The sequence below is a fragment of the Schistocerca nitens genome, chromosome 1 (assembly GCF_023898315.1).
Source record: "Schistocerca nitens isolate TAMUIC-IGC-003100 chromosome 1, iqSchNite1.1, whole genome shotgun sequence".
Classification (NCBI taxonomy): Eukaryota; Metazoa; Arthropoda; class Insecta; order Orthoptera; family Acrididae; genus Schistocerca; species Schistocerca nitens.
Genome location: NC_064614.1, coordinates 577,991,325 through 578,007,616, shown reverse-complemented (window position 1 = coordinate 578,007,616; position 16,292 = coordinate 577,991,325).

Here is a 16,292-nt window from a genome sequence, read left to right as displayed (position 1 = left end):
CTTCTTCCAATTACCCACTGGCCTTCTGCCCCATTCAAGAGCGGATGGAACGTCGGAGCCTTTTGTTTCGCACCCACCACCCAGAATCTTACAATGCTCCATTCAGTGAGTGGGAATTTCGCAGTGCCCTAGCCGCTTGCCCTGATACCGCTCCTTGGCCAGTTAGCATCCACTGTCAGATGCTGAAACACCTTTCAGTGGACTGCCAGCGGCGCCTCCTCGATCTTTACAACCGTCTTTGGGTCGAGGGGGAGTTTCCGTCGCAATGGCGGGAAAGCATTTTCATCCCCGTTTTGAAACCTGGAAAGAACCCTCTGGAGGTGGACAGCTACCGTCCCATTAGCCTCACCAACGTTCTTTGCAAGTTGCTTGAACGGATGGTGAGCCGGCGCTTGAATTGGGTACTGGAGTCTCGGGGCCTTCTGGCTCCGTCTCAGGGTGGGTTCCGTAAAGGCCGCTCCGCCACCGACAATCTGGTGAGCCTGGAGTCGTCCATCCGTACTGCCTTTGCCCGCCGTCAGCACCTGGTCGCTGTCTTTTTCGACATGCGGAAGGCGTACGATACGACATTTCGTCATCACATCCTTTCTACGCTTCATGGATGGGGTCTTCGGGGTCCTCTGCCGATTTTTATCCGCAATTTTCTGTCGTATCGTACCTTCCGCGTGCATGTCGCGGCCTCGTATAGTTCCTCCCACGTCCAGGAGAACGGTGTGCCACAGGATTCTGTTTTAAGTGTCTGCCTGTTTTTAATAGCCATTAACGGGCTCGCTGCGGCCGTGGGAAATTCTGTCTCCGCTTCCCTGTATGCTGACGACTTCTGCCTTTACTACAGCTCTACTGGCATTGCAGCTGTTGAACGTCAGCTACAGGGCGCTATCCGCAAGGCGCAGTCTTGGGCTGTAGCGCATGGTTTTCAGTTTTCGGCTGCCAAGACCCGCGTTATGCATTTCTGCCGGCGCCGAATAGTCCATCCTGATCCGCGGCTTTCTCTTGCCGACGAACTCCTTGCTGTGGTGAAGACCCACAGGTTTTTGGGTGTAGTTTTTGATGCCCGGCTGACTTGACTGCCTCAGATTCGGCAGCTTAAACAGGCGTGTTGGCGGCATCTAAATGCTCTGAGATGCTTGAGCCACACGCGCTGGGGCGCCGACCGCTCTACCCTGATACGGCTCTACCAGGCGTTAATTCAGTCTCGTCTGGATTATGGGAGCCTGGCTTATGGCTCAGCATCCCCATCTGCGCTGCGGGTACTGGACCCAATCCTACACAGCGGCATACGGCTTGCCACTGGTGCTTTCCGCACCAGCCCTGTGGACAGCATACTAGTGGAGGCAGGTGTCCCTCCCCTGCGGTTACGGCGCCAACGTTTGCTGGCTGCTTATGCTGCCCATGTTTTAAGCTTGCCCGGGCATCCAAACTATCGTCTCCTGTTCCCGCGATCGGTCGTCCATCTGCCAGAACGTCGGCCCCGGTCTGGTTGTACAATCGCGGTCCGCGTCAAAGAGCTTCTCTCCGGGCTTTGGGTTTTCACTGTTCCACCTCCTTTCCGGGCCACTTTGCATACACCCCCATGGTGAGTTCCTCGTCCTTGCCTTCGGCTCGACTTGGCACAGGGCCCGAAGGACTCGGTCCCTCCAGAGGCCTTCCGCCGGCGCTTTTATTCCATCCTGGCCACGTATCAGGGCTCTGGCATTGTTTACACTGACGGTTCGATGGTTGCTGGTCGTGTCGGGTATGCGCTCACTCTAGGGGACCATTCCTAACAACGTTCCTTGCAGGATAGCTGCAGCGTTCACACTGCTGAGCTGGTCGCCATCTTTCGTGCCCTAGAGTATATTCGCTCCTGCTCAGGTGAGTTCTTCGTTATCTGTAGCGATTCCCTGAGCGGTTTACGAGTTCTCGACCAGTGTTTCCCTCGTTCTCGTCTGGTGATAGCTATCCACGAGTCCCTGCATACTCTTGCCCGTTGCGGCCACTCTGTGGTCTTTGTGTAGACCCCCGGTCATGTCGGTATCCCGGGCAATGAACATGTTGACCGCCTGGCGAAAGAGGCCACGAGTAAACCACCTCTGAATGTTGGCCTCCCAGAGACTGATTTGCGGGCAGTCCTCCGCCGAAAAGTTTTTGCGCTTTGGGACGCTGAATGGCGCGATCGGATCACGCCCAATAAACTCCGTGCCATTAAGGAGACGACGACTGTGTGGCGGTCATCCATGCGAGCCAACCGCAGGGACTCAGTCGTCCTTTGTCGGCTCCGCATTGGCCACTCCCGGCTGACACACAGTTATTTACTGCGCCGGGAGGACCCTCCTATATGTCGCTGCGGGGCGGCTTTGACAGTGGCCCACATTTTGTTGGCCTGCCCCCTTTTAGCTGTGGTCAGGCAGACATTTGCGCTGCCTGATACGCTCCCTGCCCTTTTATCTGATGACCCTGTTATGGCTGGCTTAGTTTTACGTTTTATTCGGGCAGGGGGTTTTTATCGTTTACTCTGTTTGTTCTGTTCTTTTGTGTTGATTCTGGCCATTGGCCTACGATTTTACGCTGAGTTTTTAATGTGTTCTCGGTGGTTGGCTTTTCCTTTTTATCTCTATGGTCGGCCAACCACCGTCACACTCTGTGTGATTTTAATTTGTTTTGTCTGATCTCTGTAGGAGTATTTCTTGTCCTGTGTCGTCTGACGTCTTTCCTGCTGTTCGTTTTTATTCTCTTTGGGTGGTTTTAATTTTTTGGAAAAAGGGACCGATGACCGTCGCAGTCTGGTCCCTTTAATCCCCCCAAACCAACCAACCAACCAACCAATATATTTGTGGCATCAAGGTAAATGAGCAGTTAAAAAAAATGCTCGAAATTGCAACCTCCTGCTTGAACGCATGCGCGGCGACGCTGAAGTGACTGTTGCGCTCTTTCAGAAACTCCTGGCAGAGTGGAAATTGCATAGGACGCTGCCATAATGTGCGCTATCAGCTGTTCATAACTTTCAATGGGTGTTACATACACACATACACACACACACACACACACACACACACACACACACACACACACACCAGATTTCAGGTGGCCCCAGAAGAAAAAAATCAATCGGCATCAAGTCGGGGGAACGTGCAGGCCATGCCATCAGCCTACCGCGCCCTATCCTGTTCTCACCAACGGTTTCGTCCAAATGCGTTAGATTGCATATGAAAAGCGCGCAGGTGCACCATCGTGGTGGTGCCACATTCGCTGTCGCACGTTGAGTGGAACATGTTCCAACAACTCTGGCAGAGTTTCTCATAGAAAGATTAAGTATCTGCCTTCAGGAGCCGAGGGAACATGTATCGGCCGACCAGATTACCGCCTACCAAACCGGCCCAGCTGTTGACAGCGAAGCCATCTTCGTGACCACGAACGAAGGCAGCATGCGGACTTCCCCGTGCCCATACCTATTGATTGTGGCTGTTGAACAAGCCCTTTCATGTAAAGGATGTATCATCCGTAAGAAGTACACGATTCGGAAGGCCCTGTTCAATGGCACATCTTAGCAAAAACCACTGTAAGTATTCAGTTAGACGTGGAAAATCGTCTGGGTTAAGTGCGTGAACCTTCTGAAAGCGGCAGGAGTGGAAATCATCTTCATGTCATATGAACATATACACGAAATCGTGGAGTGGCTTCCACCCATTTCTCGTGCAGCACGCCACTAGCTCGTTGAGGGTGTATTTCCCAGCAATGCTAACGCCTCCTCTGCAAGTCCTGGTGTATGCATTGTGCGTTGACGATCTCCCCGCAATGGCCTGTGGACGGCAGTAAATATGTGTGGATGTGGCACACAACGATTCGCAAACCGCCGAACTTATAAACATTGGGCAGCGTGAGCATTTAAATCCGCCACCCCGTAAGTACAGCGCATGTCCGCCCTTTTCTCCCAAGAATAGCGTTCCATTTCCTGTCCCGCTGCACACAGTAACAAACACAAGAGTGTACCTGTTGGATGACAAACTGACATAGGGCGAACCTGACTCCGCAGTGTGCACAGGTGCTGCCCTCTATGCAACACCTATCAAACAGGTATTTGCACAGCCAAAAGCAACGCGTTCACGTCCCAGTAAGAAGCGGAAAACCCGTAATGTTGTCCCGTCTGGAATATCCGCAACTACGTCGATTACTGCGTTTGCAAGTAAACGTCATAAAATTTCAACCCGACATCTCTTTTACCTTGATATCATAAATACATTCAGAGCATTACTCTGCAGACCTGCTACCATGTCGGGTTGGATGGCATGTCGCGTGCCTACCCTCTTGACGGCTCGCGACGCTGTTCAGCGACGCATAGCGCCGTACGCTAAGGGATGCAGACATGGGTTGCTATGTGAAATATGCTTCCTATAACCTATTATACCAGCCCTCTCATTATCCACATTCATTTCAGGTGTGTGTGTGTGTGTGTGTGTGTGTGTGTGTGTGTGTGTGTGTTTTCCTCCTAAACTAATGGACCGATTGGAACAAAACTTGGTACACAAATCCCCTACTGTCAGGCAATAATCGTTGTGGGGGTTAAGAACCATGTACCTATCATAGTTTTTTCGAAATATGACTACAAACACAGTATACTTTTTGTTTTGATTTCTAACAGAAAATTTCCAAAATGAATAACCTGACTACGCCGGGTTTGTCTGCTAGTCGTAAATATTTACGTGGTGATAGTGTAGACTAACTCGCACAAAACACTGCGTGTTACATGTTTCCATATTTACTGGCTGCCGAGATGCAGCTGTTACACTGCAACCCTAACAAATAGTTACAGAATGTGTAAAGCAAAGGCAAGTGATGTTCATAGTTTTTCATAATTTCCACCTCTGACTTAAACGCACTTTCGAATTATCTTGGTAACGCCACGTGTAGCTCTTTCTAAGTCGTATTGGCAGTCGTTTATGGGGTCAGCACTGTTCACAAACAGAAAGCTTCATTAGTTTCCTGCGTTTAGTTGTTCTTGATAGGCATCGCATTTCAATCGTCCTCACAGGCTTTGACGAGGAGAAAGCTCATTGTTGCCGGCCAGAGTGGCCGAGCGGTTCTAGGCGCTACAGTCTGGAACCGCGCGACTGCTGCGGTCGCGGGTTCGAATCCTGCCTCGGGCGTGGATGTGTGTGATGTCCTTAGGTTAGTTAGGTTTAAGTAGTTCTAAGTGTAGGGGACTGATGACCACAGCAGTTAAGTCCTATAGTGCTCAGAGCCATTTGAACCAAAGCTCATTGTTTTTGCTGAGCCATTTTGCAAAGAATGTCGGGTTTGGATGATGCGTCACCTGACGACTAGAATATGCAGGAGCCCCGTCATACAGGAAGAACGAACGCATCCTTGTAGGCAGCCTCTTCCAGTAATGCTGGGACATTGTTTTCAAGAAAGTCCAGGTAACGGAGCTGTAAGACGATGCGGTGAGGCAGCGGCCCCACTCAACTGATCGTCTATAATACTACACTACATATTTGTAGAGAAGTGTTACTAGCAACGTGTCTCCACAAAGACATGCTAGTTGGTGTTGTTACCGTGACTAGTGAGAGTTGTTTCGTCAAGAAACAGTATTAATGAGATCTGCAGTTGACGAACCACAGAATTCCAATAATGTACCATTGACTATCATGATCTGCTTCTCGAAGCTATTGAATCCGTTACAAATAACAAGGGTAGGAGCCGTGAATATCCGCCATATTCTCGTATGTGGAACACAGACAAGTGTACGTATTTTGCACGTGCTTTGTTCTGCCAACCGAATAATGTCATCTGCTTCATCGACAGTCTGTTCACTGTGACGTTCAGATGAAATATGACTGCTGAGCACTGCATCATTATCACGGAGGTAAGTGCAAACACGAGTAAACACATTTGAATGTTGTACTCGTACTATGTTGTTAGGAAATGGTGTATCGTATTGTCTAAAAGGACCAGCAGTCCTTCCAGCACGAAACCGATACACAAATAGGGTCTACCATATCTTCATACTCAGCATACGTCCAGTGTGCTTAAACGACAAAGTAGAATTGGCCAACAAATGAGTCACAATCGAAGTAGAAAAATTAAATTTTGTAAGCTCGGGCTTAATTTTAGAACTTAATAAATATGACTGTCGATAAAGTCTCCTAGCAAGTGGAGTATCAACATTCGGAATGGAGACGTGTGTGGGAAACAGGTGGTGTATCAGTAACCAACTAAACACATGTTATAGGAGATGTTTTATTCGACTTAGTCCATACGACCACCTCATAAAATATCGACTATTCGTCCTGAAATAGCCTGTATATCTAACTGCAAATAACTGAGGAGTGTTTAAGGATGTGTGTCGAGTCACGCTGACAACAAAGGAGCGTACACTAAGAGATAATGTTCGGTACATGAATCCTTACCTATGAAAACAGACCAAACAAATTGCTTTTAAACAGACAGAGATTATTCCAGTTCATTATTCTTCTAAGCTGCCAAATGCGTGTGCAGCCCACGAACTGCGTTTTTCAAGAATGGTCGTAATCTACGGTGCACGAGATTTTCAGATTCTAGTGGCTGTACTGTTGCAAGTGGACGATTGCACCTGAACTATTGGTGGTGGCTGGATGCGACTAGGTCGGATGCTTTGGCTCCCGTAGTGCACGTCGTTCGGCCGTCAACGTGAGAGCCGTGACTGGCGGAGTCGGTGAGAGGCGCTCGCGGCCACTGCAGCGCTCGATACACACGTCGCGTGGCGTGGCGTGATCTCGCCTGCTGCGGGGGCTCGCGCCGCTGCCGCACTGCCTCCTCCTGCTGCTTCCAGCACGGCAGGCGGCTGGCGCAGGTCGGGCTGCGCTTGCTGCTGGAATCTAGAAGGCGACCGGGTACCGTTAATTATGCTGTCTGTTTCATCGAAACAGAACGTTTAATGATCACAAATGACAACACAGATATTCTGCTAGATCTCCGCCGCGTCGTTGTTGACAATGGTATATGGGTTGACGCGGGTAATTTCGTGCCATTCTTGCCACGTTATGTAATAGCAGGTGCTTTGCAGCGAGGAAAAGTTTCTAAAAATTTATTTACCTGGTCGAATAATGAACGATAACCACTTACTACACTTTTAAGGATAAAATGGATGGAAAAAAATCAACTGTAGAGGTGTAAGACTCACGAAAAGCGTGTAAATGGTTGATATGAAGCCGCTGTTTATAATGTAGAGCTCGTTGAAGCCATGTTCGACGTTTTTGCTGTTGTAGCAAAGCTGTCCTGCACAAAAGTAACACTTGCACGTTCTCTACGTCGCAGGAGACACCGCGAAACTGTACAGATCAACAGTAACACATCTGCAAGATTGTGTCGGGAGCCGTGCAAGTCCCCTGATGTCTGTGTGCGTATCTCAAACTACACTGTCACAATCAACAAGCTTTGAGACGGCGCACTCACTTCCTGAAGTTACAGATACCATGTGGGGTACTGAAAACGAAGAAACGAATGCACACGATCGGCCTTTGGTTCTTCTGGCATTAATCGGTGAAGGGGAAATGGCAGATATATCAAGGAAAACATTCCACCATCGTAAAAGTGCCCCACGTCAGAACACCACCACACCCGACTGAACTGTGCCTTGTGGTTAACGGAATGCATCGCGTCCAATACTTTTCGACGTATCAATGTGTACCAATATGGAAAGCGACTTACGAGTTTGGCTGACTTTTCTTCCATGGACGTATTTTCTTACTCTTTTGCTGCTCTCCGTTCGTCGTAGTCACAGATACACGTATTGGGCGGTGGAGTAAGTACGCTACACTGAGGAACTGTTAGCGCATGGTGCAGCTGTCCACCAGATCCTGTTGCCGATCATTTTGAACTAGTGAATGATTGGTTGCATCTTGGCCAGCTATAATTGGCGACAGACTACAACTACTTTTTACTAATACAAAACTCCAATAAACAACCAATTAACCAGCTATCAGCACTGCAGGACCTGTCCTCTGTTTGATCATTTATTTTGGCATATCTAACTTGTAGAAAGTTATTTGCGATACTGCATCCGCTCTCATACTATCCCGATCAACAGCCATTGTCTGCTAGATTCCTTGGGCGTTGGGCAGCACGTCAGTAGCGTTTCCAATATAGCAAGCAATTCCGCCCATTAGTCTTGTGTCTTAAAGTCCATAATTCCATGATGACTTGCAACAGCGCAGTGTAAATACTTCGGAAACTATTTCATTCGGTGGTCCCCGACCTCAGTTATCTTGCCCCCATCTGCAGAATACGTAGTCTAGTCCATTTAACGTGCAAACAAACTGTATCCGAAAAACAAACGATCTCTTATTCATCTGCTCAAGAGTGTAGCTACGACGTGTAGCCCTTCTTTAGCGTTGAAGAGGAAAGTGACACCTCTCGGAGCGAGGAGGCCAAGCGTTGTTAGCTACCTAACATTTTCTGAGAATGGAGTCGGAAGCGGGAGTAAGCTAATGTGCAGCATATCGTCAGCCGGAATGGCGGTGTAGCACCTCAGAACGGACAGCTCAGGTTGGCGCCTGCGGGCAGGCAACCCGCGAAGCGTTCCGTGGTCTGCCGTCACCTCATTAGCATGCGCGGCGTTCCGTGAGAGATGAGCCAGCACAGCACAGCACAGGCCCCAGGTAGCGACCGCACGGCGTCGTTACCCTGCGTACGACCCGTTCTGTTAACGCAGCCACACGCCGAGGCTATAATAGTGTTTCCTCTGACCTTAATTTCGCATCCCGCGCAGATCCATTTGTTCCTTCTATTGATACTGCACTTCATTCTTTATTAAAAATACATTTTTATATCGCGTCAAGGTAAGGATGAGGGTAGTTACCACCATGATGCAACACCAACAGATGGAACAAATGGCTCCGCGTGGAAATTACACATTCCAAATTTGCTTTTCGTGTAAGAGGGTACTGAATATTCCAAACTAAATCAGGTATTCCTCCTGTTTCCGTTAAGGAGTGTGTGGCGCACTGTTGACGTCCATAAGGGGAGTGGGTGGGGGAGGGGGCGTGCAAAAGTTAGCACTCAACCCCTCCAGGAATATGTAGTTTTTCTATTCGTTATAGAATTCCCGCACCTTTATATCAGTGATTCTATTGAACTACATGTTCGACATTGCTGACTGCTCTAACTCTAGCAACCACTATACCCTTTAGATTTTTTTGGTTAGCGCACTGCACACGGGAAACTATGCCGATCTCTAGAACAGATTCGGCGCTGCTTTGCGGTCAAGATCGATTGGGAACTTTGCAGAACGCGTCCTCAGTCTTTTCTCTGCTTTTCTCACACAGCCCTTGTCGAACTGAATATTGCCTGTTTTTTAGTTCATTCTCCTTTCTTCTACTTCAGTGACAACTGAAGAAGCATTTTAGTTTGTTCTTTCGCTAGCACCGAACAGGATTTTCTCATTCTTCATGAATTTTTATATTTCAGATTTTTACCTTCGCTAACATAACATCTTGAAGCATAATATTTTTTTTTTTCGAATATTTTCTACCTGCTTACCATAACTCACTGGATACGCTAGATGCAATTACATGATGACGTAATTTCAAATTGTTGAATTAACGATAGCAAAAGACTGCATAAACTATTGAAATATGCATACCGTTTAGGTATCAATCCACCTTAAAAGTATTAGCAAGGGGACGTCGCTTTCTTCTCGTCACTTTCATCCTCCACTTTTATAGTATACGCAGGACCTAGAGAGAAATGAAGGCGACAGAAGTGAAAACTCCAGATGGCCAGGCGTCTAGAAAAAAATGGCCTTTTCGGTGCGGGTCGGGCAAGGCATTACCTGTTTGTTAGCTTCCAGGTAGCTTTTGGCACAACGAAAACGCTACACAACGGTAATCCGAGGGTCGTGGCGTCGATTGTCTACATGGAAGCCGCATTTTTATTTTCAGTTTTTGTGTTACTTAAAATGCAAATAAAAGCAATAAAATATTGTACTTTTGTATGGAGCCATAGTCATTTAAACTTTCTGAAAGAGAGAACCTGTACAATGGGTTTTCTTTCACAATCTAGATTTTGGCCTTAGGCCATTACCAAGTGCTAAACGTCAAAACATCTGTATTGTGTTCCGTTCAAGTCTAATGATTTGTAAGACTTCAAACAATTGATAATGGCCTAGGGCCGAAAACTAGACTGTGAAATAAAACCTGTTGTACAGTCAAATGGCGGTTATGTCTTTCAGAAAATCTAATAACCTTTAATATATTGTATCTCCTAATATTTGCATGAAAGGTGAAGGAAAAGTCTAGAACGAGGATTCAAACAAAGGTCGCTGTGTTCACGGCAATATACTGTACGTATTACGTCATCGGAGTATGGGAAACGGAAAACACCCTTACAAAAATTTTTGTTTTTACGAAGAGTGTCACTCTAGCACGTGTAAGTCATCAACCGTAAAATAACAAAGGTATCCAATTTTATATACGAAGTTCTCCTGTACGCGTTACAATCTTTTCTTGGAAATTTATCTGCAATACACTCCAAGAAAAAAGACGTACCTCTAATGAATTATCTAAATGAGACTGACATAGGTGAATGTGATCAACGTTTGTAGACAAACGAATGATGACAATTTCAGAAAAAAATGGGAGATTTATTAAAAAGAAACAGCATCATAAATTGAGCAAGCCAGTAATGCGTTGGTCGAGCTCTGGTCGTTAAGCAAGCAGTTCGCATCGATTGAGAGAGTTGCTTGTTGTCCTTCTGAGGGATATCGTGCCAAATTCTGTCACATTAGATCGTCTAAACTCGATATGGTTGGAGGGCCCTGCCGATAATGCTCCAAATGTTCTAAATTTGGGAGAGATCCGGCGACCTTGCTGGCCAAGGAAGTTTGGCAAGCACAAAGATAAGCAGTAGAGAAACTCCCGTCGCGTGCGGGCGGGCGTTACCTCGATGATATGTGAGCCCAGGATGATTTGCTGTAAAGGGCAACAAAACGAGGCGCAGAATATCGTCGACGTACCGCGGTGCTATAAGGGTGTCGCGAATAACAACCAGAGGGGTCCTGCTAGGAAGAGAAGTGACACTCCAGACAAGAATTCCTGTATGCGGACCGGATGGCGGGTAACATTCAGACTGGTATCTCACCATTGTCCAGGGCGTCTCCAGAAACGTCTTTGTCATGGAATCTCGTTGACTCGAGGAGAAATGCATTCAGTGGAGAGTCCTGGCTCGAACTGAGTCCCGATGACCAGCGAAGACGTGCTAGGGCCTGACATTCAGGAGTGCCATTTCATATCAAGACCCCTTCAATCGTCATCCGTGGCGCCCTTAGAGCACAGCCGCACGTCGACGATATTCTACGTCACGTTTTGTTGCCCTTCATGTCAAACCATCCTGGGCCTACACGTTAGCAACACAATGCCCCCCCTCCCCCCCCCCCCCCGCCCCGAGTAATGTTAGAAATCATCGTAATTAATCTTCGTAATTAATTTGAATACTGTCTACAAGTAAACATACATAAAGATATTTACATGTATATCCGTATTTACAAAAATATGATAATATATCGTGTTTCTACATACTAAAATAAACGCACGTAAACGGCAGATAAAGTGGGTAGATAAAGGATAATATTCACTGTTTTTATAGAGCTCCATCCCTATAGCTTTCCATATGCTGCCCTTCGCAAGGGTATTTTTATATGCATCTAATTTGACGTCATATAGCTAGCGGTTGACACAGATCAAACTGATTGATTTCCGTCTTCTTCGCGAGTAAAATCCATATTTACGCTCGGCGATACGCGTCACAACTGGTTTGGGAGCAGCAGTGTCGACCGTCGCGTGCGCGACAGGTACAGACATAATCTGCAGCGCGACACCTGTCGCGCCTTGCCTACTGGCTCAGGTACAAAATAATATGAACCAGTAGTGTGCTGTCACCGGGCGACACTTCTGTCTGTCGCTGTCGCTGCGTTCGGAATGCTACCTTAAGGGTCAGAGGTGGACCAACGCATTATTGACTTGGTCAATTTGTGAAGCTCTTTCTCTTCAATAATTCATACAGTTTTTATGAAATTGTAATCATTTGTTTGTCTGTACACGTAAATCACATCTACCGATTTCCGCCCCATCAACCTAATTCCTTCGTGGTGCATAGACATTTTTTCCTTAGAGTGTGTTACGCCCACAATGAGCTGCCGTCAATACTGAATCATCTGTTTCAAAAAACCTGCTCGCGCAGTGATACGCTGACTAGGCCTAAATATTAACAATTTCAGTCGGAAATCTGGTCCCTTTAATTCCCCAAACAAACCAACCAATCAGTCGGAAAAAGTGCAGCCACGATTAACTAAGCTACAGTCGTGGAGGATAAAAAAAATTCCCACGTGCAGTTGCATAAAATACCTTGGCAAAATCGGTAGCACAACCAAGGACAAAGAAAAACGTACATCAATGGCAATACAGTGTGATACCGACACAAGTCGAAGAAACTCCTAATGTCGCAAGGCAACTGCATCACGTCAGTTGGGAAACATTTAACGTGACAGATTAGTTGCAAGAACGGGATGTAAGTTTGGCGAATCCTATGCACGTTCTGTCAGGGAACTAGGCTCTCTTGAGTACACACTAATAGACTGAAAACTGCTGCGATCTTCGAAAGGTAACAAGCAATATACACTCCTGGAAATTGAAATAAGAACACCGTGAATTCATTGTCCCAGGAAGGGGAAACTTTATTGACACATTCCTGGGGTCAGATACATCACATGATCACACTGACAGAACCACAGGCACATAGACACAGGCAACAGAGCATGCACAATGTCGGCACTAGTACAGTGTATATCCACCTTTCGCAGCAATGCAGGCTGCTATTCTCCCATGGAGACGATCGTAGAGATGCTGGATGTAGTCCTGTGGAACGGCTTGCCATGCCATTTCCACCTGGCGCCTCAGTTGGACCAGTGTTCGTGCTGGACGTGCAGACCGCGTGAGACGACGCTTCATCCAGTCCCAAACATGCTCAATGGGGGACAGATCCGGAGATCTTGCTGGCCAGGGTAGTTGACTTACACCTTCTGGAGCACGTTGGGTGGCACGGGATACATGCGGACGTGCATTGTCCTGTTGGAACAGCAAGTTCCCTTGCCGGTCTAGGAATGGTAGAACGATGGGTTCGATGACGGTTTGGATGTACCGTGCAATATTCAGTGTCCCCTCGACGATCACCAGTGGTGTACGGCCAGTGTAGGAGATCGCTCCCCACACCATGATGCCGGGTGTTGGCCCTGTGTGCCTCGGTCGTATGCTGTCCTGATTGTGGCGCTCACCTGCACAGCGCCAAACACGCATACGACCATCATTGGCACCAAGGCAGAAGCGACTCTCATCGCTGAAGACGACACGTCTCCATTCGTCCCTCCATTCACGCCTGTCGCGACACCACTGGAGGCGGGCTGCACGATGTTGGGGCGTGAGCGGAAGACGGCCTAACGGTGTGCGGGACCGTAGCCCACCTTCATGGAGACGGTTGCGAATGGTCCTCGCCGATACCCCAGGAGCAACAGTGTCCCTAATTTGCTGGAAAGTGGCGGTGCGGTCCCCTACGGCACTGCGTAGGATCCTACGGTCTTGGCGTGCATCCGTGCGTCGCTGCGGTCCGGTCCCAGGTCGACGGGCACGTGCACCTTCCGCCGACCACTGGCGACAACATCGATGTACTGTGGAGACCTCACGTCCCACGTGTTGAGCAATTCGGCGGTACATCCACCCGGCCTCCCGCATGCCCACTATACGCCCTCGCTCAAAGTCCGTCAACTGCACATACGGTTCACGTCCACGCTGTCGCGGCATGCTACCAGTGTTAAAGACTGCGATGGAGCTCCGTATGCCACGGCAAACTGGCTGACACTGACGGCAGCGGTGCACAAATGCTGCGCAGCTAGCGCCATTCGACGGCCAACACCGCGGTTCCTGGTGTGTCCGCTGTGCCGTGCGTGTGATCATTGCTTGTGCAGCCCTCTCGCAGTGTCCGGAGCAAGTATGGTGGGTCTGACACACCGGTGCCAATGTGTTCTTTTTTCCATTTCCAGGAGTGTAGTAGCAGTGAGGTGCCGGGAGTCCGGCGGGCTCTAGAAATCGAAAGGGCATCAAGGCTTCCATCCAAAACAGGGGCAGATGAGCGGAATACGACATAGAATATTACAGAAGGACACGATAAAATTACAGTAGCGGTGTGTTACGTTATAATTTGGCTTATATGAAACGTAAAACGCAGAAACAAGTTCAGCATTGCGGTCCGCAGAAATTTACCAAAGAGGGGCAAGACTGCAAAATCATTATTTTTGATACAACTTGTCCAGTGATTTAAAGCGCGTGCGCCTACAGAACCCCAAAAGCTAAATTTGATAGGTTTGCAGATCACTTATTGAAACTCTAATGAGTTAGATATCCACACAGTTGTTTTAGGTACGTTAGATGATTAAATCGATTCACAAAATTTTTTTCATATACGAATAATGCTCGATTTTCACTGATCATCCTAACTACAGAAACCTTAAAAAGACAGTATCTCCCAATGCAAATAATTAGTCTGTAATCGTTTAGAAGTAAGAAACATATTGACAGTCAACAGCATGTCAAGCAAACAAAGCACTAATGCATCATAAGATACTCTCAAGAAACATAACATCCTGATACACTGAAGCGCCAAAGAAACTGATACAGGCATGGGTATTGAAATACAGAAATACGTAAACAGGCTGAATAGGGCGCTGCGGTCGGCAATGCCTGTATAAGACAAGTTCAAAAATGGTTCAAATGGCTCTGAGCACTATGGGACTTAACATCTATGGTCATCAGTCCCCTAGAACTTAGAACTACTTAAACCTAACTAACCTAAGGACAGCACACAACACCCAGCCATCACGAGGCAGAGAAATATAAGACAAGTGTCTGGCGCAGTTATTAGATCGGTTACTGCTGCTACAACGGCAGGTATTAAGATTTGAGTGAGTTTGAACGTGGTGTCATCGTCGGCGCACGAACCGTGGGACGCAGCATCTCCGAGGTAGCGATGAAGGAGAGATTTTCCCGTACGACTATTTCACTTAAGAGTGTAGTGTGAATATCAGGAATTGGGTAAAACATCAAATCTCCGACATCGCTGCTTACGGAAAAAGATCTTGGAAGAATTGGACCAAAGACGATTGTAGAGAATCGTTCAACGTGACGGAAGTGCAACTCTTCCGCAAATTGCTGCAGATTTCAGTGCTGGGTCATCAATAAGTGTCAGCGTTCGACCCATTCAACGAAACATCATCGATATGGCATATGGCCTTTCGGAGCCGAAAGCCCACTCGTGTACCCTTGATGACTGAACGACGCGAAGCTTTACGCCTCGCCTGGGCGCGTCAACACCGACAATGGACTGTTGATGACTGAAAAAATGTTGCCTGGTCGGATGAGTCTCGTTTCAGATTGTATCGAGCGGATGGACGCGTACAGGTATGGAGACAACCCCATGAATCCACGGACCCTGCATCTCGGCAAGGCAATGTGCAAGCTGGTGGAGACTCTGTAAAGGTGTGGGGTGTGTGCAGTTGGAATGATACAGAACCCCTGAGCATCCTGTCTGATCACCTGCGTCCATTATGTCTATTGTGCATTCCGACATACTTGGGCAATTGCAGCAGGACAATGCGACACCTCACTCGTCCAGAATTGCTACGGAGCGGCTCCACGAACACCCTTCTAAGTTAAACACTTCCGTTCGCCACCAAACTCCCCAGACATGAACATCATTGAGCATATCTGGGATGGCTTGCAACATGCTGTTCAGAAGAGAACTCCAACCCCTCGTACTCCTACGCATTTATGGACAGCGCTGCAGGATTCATCATGTCAGTTCCCTCCAGCACTACTTCAGACATTAGTCGAGTCCATACCACATAGTGTTGCGATACTTCTGCGTGCTCGCGGGGGCCCTACACGATATCAGGTAAATGTACCAGTTTCATTGACCCTTCAATGTATTTATACAAAAAAGTGATACATAATAATATTAAGTCAATGTATAAATATCGAGAGAATGGTTAGAATAGGGAGAGGTAACAGTTTTGTATAAGGAGGACAGTACACATAAATAGATCAGCCAGAACATGATGACCACCGATCTATTGTCGATATTAACCCGTCCAGGCGGTAGCGGAGTCACCTGGTGAGGAATGAGTGCTAGTCAGACACATTCACGGTGCATATAGTGTCAGTGAGAGTGCTGTCGATGTGCGGGATGGGGAAGGCGCGCGATCTATCTGCTTGACGTAGGGCAGATCGTGATGG